Genomic DNA, 5,317 nt, shown 5'->3' with positions numbered 1-5,317 from the left:
AGGGGTGATTGGAGTGTTAAGACTCAACCAAAACAGTTAAGTGGCAGGCACAGGACTTCATCCTCCTCAAAGCTGTAATAAATTAGATTTACACTTAAAGTTTGTTGATTGAAAGCAGGTCACAGTCAACAGGGGTCAGCGATGCAGAGATGATGTGAGCTGCACTGCACTGTGGGACGGGCTGGGAGGACTCAGGGCAAACCAGATGTTGTCAAACTGTCAAATGAACCCCCCACCATTGCGACAAATATAGTATTTGAACCAAAACTTCAGTGACAAAGACATGATTAAAAATAGGCGCGACTGTTGAGATACTGCTCAAGTGTTTTAAATAGCACGGAGAGCTAGGATTGTGAACAGTTCACCAAAAGACAATTTATATACGCAAATTATATGTCTTCTTGGCTGTGTCATTTGACATAAGGTGCCGAAGTGCAAACTAACTGAAGTGCTGGTTCACCTCCAGACACTACTGCTTATTTGTCACCTGTCTCACCTCTTCAAGATGTTCTTCTTCAGGACAAGGATAAAAAAATGTGTGCTCTGCCTGAAGTTGACTCTCAAGTATGTTGCACATACAAACACACATACGCAGACATAGATACATACACTGAGGGCATGGATGGACCATATTCGAAAGCCTTCTGACAGGCAGCAGGTGATGGCGCCAAGGCCAGCTGCTTCTGCCCCACCTCTGCTCAGCTGTCCGAGCCCAGAGCAGCCTTTGAACAGCCTATTACCCCGACACAGCACCGGGGGAAAGCAATCAGCTCCAGAGGTACACCGCTCTCACACCAGATGGTGTGGGAGATGAATCGAGCCATTATATTAGTGCTGGATAATTCCTCAGATGAAGCTAATTAAAAAGAAAAATAAGTGCTATCCTCCCTCTTCTTACCTCCTTTGCAATCTGAATGGAAACTCCACTGACACTCTTTCTCTTCATGTAAAAAAGAGCGAAATAGCTTTTTCCTTCCCATTCTTTCCTCCAAACATCAAGAAATACAAAGTTATGCAGTCACATAGCCAGTACAGAAATAATTGACAGCACAATATGATGCTTTTTTTTTAGACAATAAACAACGCTGTTGACAAAGTAGACACGCTTTACAGACTGGAACCTGTGCATTTTAATTAAACTGAGTAAGATCATAATCTGATGAGATCAACAGCTCATGATAGTTTTTATCCCAATATGTTAAAAATGCTTTGGGATTTAACACTTCGACTGCCTGAGCATTTACATTATATTAAGATGTTTTTATAAAGATATTAAGCACATTAGGAAAATGGAAGCTTTCTACAGTCTCTTAACAGTACCGATTTTACAATAATCTTGTTTCCATTCACACTCAATATCAAAAGCACTCAGTCAAGTACAAATACAGTACAGAGGAACAGCTTCTTTGTATATGCATCTTTCTTATTCCTTAAGTTTACAAGGCCAGCTGTGAAATTAACAGTGTCCCTGCTATTGTTTGGAGTCGCACCTTGAAAAATGCAGCTGAACAAGTATGTCAAAGAGCTCTGTAAATATGGTTCCTGCATTGGCTTAAGCCCAAGCAGGTAGAGACAGGCGACACCAGAATGTGAATCTCAGTTAGCTTTAAAGGATTTAGGTAAACTCTGAAACAGTGCTTATTGCTCTCTTATCCACTTTTGTGTTAATGAAAAGCATGTCCTGAATCTGTCAAGGGAGATTAGGTGAATATCATTACTATTGTCCTTTTGCCAATGTAGATTCACTGTATCCACAGGGATTATAGTCCAAACCATCCCAGTGTGTATTACCTCTCTCTGCCAAGGAAACTTCAGAAAGGTTGAGCTGATGATAAGGACTAGAAATCATGTGTTACAGGAAATTCCAACTCCATCAAATTCAGAAAGATGGATCCTATTTTTGACTACACCAGTAAACCCCAAATAAAGTACTGAACTTCAGATGGAAGACAGGACTTATTGACCTTGATGGTTGTGCATTGGTTGTCAAACACAGCCATCAGATTCTGCTAAACTGAATTTGTGTAATGAAAGTCAGATTTCAATTGAATTTGGACAACTTATTTTTTTCTTTCACAGGGCCGTATGTCTTTAAATTAAATCACATGATCAACAACAGAAACAACACACATTTTTTATGTTTAAAAAAAACAACAGATCAGTGATTCAAAGATGATAGAGCATGAGCACAGACATATGTAGTACGTATTAAATACATTTACTGATATCAGTATGTTATCTAACCCTTTTTATGCATATTGTCTTGTAAGGTCAAAGTCAAATCAGGTCTGTAATCAACAGACAATAAAGCATATTTCAAAAAGAAATGTCCTATTTGAATCTTTATTAATGGACAACACTTTGTCATGCTTTAATCCATAAATTACACTTTATGTATATTGTTTCCTTTAGGCAAACAATATCAGAAGTCAATTTCATTTTAGAAAGACAATACCATACACTTTCAGATTGATTTCCCACCCAGGTATCAGACATCAGTTTTAGAATACTCAGAGTGTACTGAACCTGCTTTTCAGTCGTTGGTGTAAAAAACTTTTCAATGGCAGCTCCCAAAAATAAGGCTTTTCCAAACTCAGTCTTTCAGCTGCTCAGGAAATTCTTCTCTTGCTCTCAGTGGCCCAACACCACAAAACAGACTTCCTGTGTTGATGTTTTAAATGCCACCAAAATCCATATCAAGGCAAAATTAATTATTCATATTCAGAACCGAGCTGTGCTGGAGCTACTCTCAACTTGGGCACAGCATCAGAAATATTTAAATCACTTATCTCTCACTCTTGCACCATAGCTTTTGAAATCAGGGGCAAAAAGCTCTTGGCCTTAATTCCAAGAAAATGGACAGGTTCACCTGCCAATGCCCGAAGGTTGCTTGAGGGCTTTTCCATAGCTGAATTAGTTCCACAACTGAATTATATTTTCACACTAATTCCTTCCAATTAACTTTATCTTTATATTTTACATTTACACAGAACATCATGAGATGAAGCCATACACATTTAACACATTTGTAGTTTAATAATTTGAAATTTTCCATGGATGAAAAATGCTGTAACAAATTCATATCCTTTTGAAATCTTTTTAGAATAAAGTCAATCTTAATCATTCTGATTATACCCACACAAAAGATTTATAGAAGGATTCAAGAAATCTGAAGTCTCATCTCTCGGTGCGTTTTTCAGAACTGAATTAAACTGAACTTCATTCACAGCAGCAGTAAGTAATGGCACATGTCAGTTCAGAGAAGTGAATCCTAGTTATCAAAGGTCATATGGCTTAGTTGATCACTTCCACTGCCGCCAGTGCAATGTTTAGAGTTGAGAACGATGTTCTCCGCACATGTTCAGCATTTTAAAAAAACTCAACAAAGAGTCAGCTGAAGATGTCAGCTTGAAATAGAAAAAAGTCGAACACATCCAGAAAATGCAAAGCAGCCAATTATGTAGTCTGTGTAAGTTGGTGTTAGTCGAAAACACATCACAGGCATGCCAGTAGCTGTCTGTGAACTGTTACACCACATAAGCTCTATTTTAAGGCACATGTGCATTGGTCAGCTTTGAAAAGGATTCAACAGAAGAGCTAACCTCAAGTCCGTTATTGAAATCCTACCCTATTCTGCAAAGCTTGAACCTGAAATGGATTAAAATGAAACAATGTAAAAATGAATCAAGGCCTCATTTTTCTCTCACTGACATAGGAGCTACAACTTCTTCACAGATCTATCACCGGCACTGAAGTATTAGTCTAAACACAGCCCAGAGCTGAGGGAAGTTAGTGTGCAGTAGATGTTCCCATCTACAGAATGCAATTTTGTTTTAAACCAGCAATGAAGTGAGAAAAATGGTTTATTTAAAATGAAATAATTTGTCTCAAATGTCTAAGAATTCATGAATTCAAACACTGTTTCCAATATAATTTTGATATTATTACTGGGCAGACCAAGTATCACCTGCCTGTGTCTCATCAAGATAAGTTTGGTACTTCAAACTTAGCTCACAGCTTTGAGGAGGACTGAAGGCACAAATGAGATTGTCAGTACCACGGGTTACAAACTGTCCTCGAAGCTATGATGTGCTTAAAAAATTCATAGAGTATTGATCCTTACACTGGAGCAAAGTAAAATACCACATATAAAAGCAATATTGATGTGTATAGTACTTGAAGTATAATGTTTAAGATACAATTTCAGGAGACTACATATTGTACGTACAAGAGGTCTGCTCAGGTCCTAGCTATTACTCATGTGATGGGTATTGTAGCAAACCAGGGGAAACAGGCCAGTTAATCTGGCACAGGGGGCGGGTCCATAGGCTCAGATTGGGGGAGGTGATAGAGGGAGTCTATCTGCCTATGCAAGTGCTGCAGCCACTTGGCACATGCACTGGTCACACCTGCAGCCCATCAGGTAATCGGGGGAAGGCATTAAGAGAGTCAGCCTAAGGCCGCATGGGGGAGAGTGAGGAACAAAGGACCAGAGAAGCATCACTGCAGGAGTTTGTTCTTCAGCTGGAAAAAGGACTGACCTCTCACTCTGCTTTAAACCTCCACAGGACAACACTTCCTGAAGACTGACAGACCCCGGATGGGAAGAATCCTTAGTTAAAGTTTGTCCCGCTACCCTTTTCCTGACTGTTATTAAAGAACACTTTATGTTAAAGCTAACTGTCTCTGAGACTCGTATTTGTATTATCTGGCTCTCAAGTCCACTGGGTTGCTATGGTATGTCCTTTTACCTTTGTGCAGCATGGCTTTTTTTAGTTGACAAAGGAAAAACAGAGGAAAGTTGAGGTCAAAATAGAACAAAGATTGAGAAATATTGAAGTGGCTCTAGATAACAAAACAACTAAGCTTATTCTAAATGGGGACAGATTAGCTGTTTACAGAAATACAAGTCGTGTTACTCAGATTTGTTTTCTTTGGTGTTCAAAAAATCCATCAAGCTGGTCATTTCCTTCTGTAATTTCAGGCCAGTGCTCAGCCCTGTTTAGTAATAACAACTAATCATGCAAATGGCATCAAGAGTGCCACTTCTGGTGACATTCTGTGCCCACACATCACAGGCATTTACACAAGTACACACACGCTACACAAAACCAGCACAAGCTTACACTTAAAATACACACTGCGGACAAACATCATGAAATTTCCATACAGTTGTCGTTAACAGCAATTCCATCATGCAGAACCTGTCGTACTACATGAGTGGTATACAATCAGTGGCAAAAGTAATCCATAAAATAGCCATGCACTTGTCCAAGGTGTAATTTCCATTTCAAGATGTGATTGCATGCAGTTGCTG

The sequence above is a fragment of the Perca flavescens genome, chromosome 10 (genome assembly GCF_004354835.1).
Source record: "Perca flavescens isolate YP-PL-M2 chromosome 10, PFLA_1.0, whole genome shotgun sequence".
NCBI lineage: Eukaryota > Metazoa > Chordata > Actinopteri > Perciformes > Percidae > Perca > Perca flavescens.
This window is presented reverse-complemented; position numbering follows the sequence as displayed.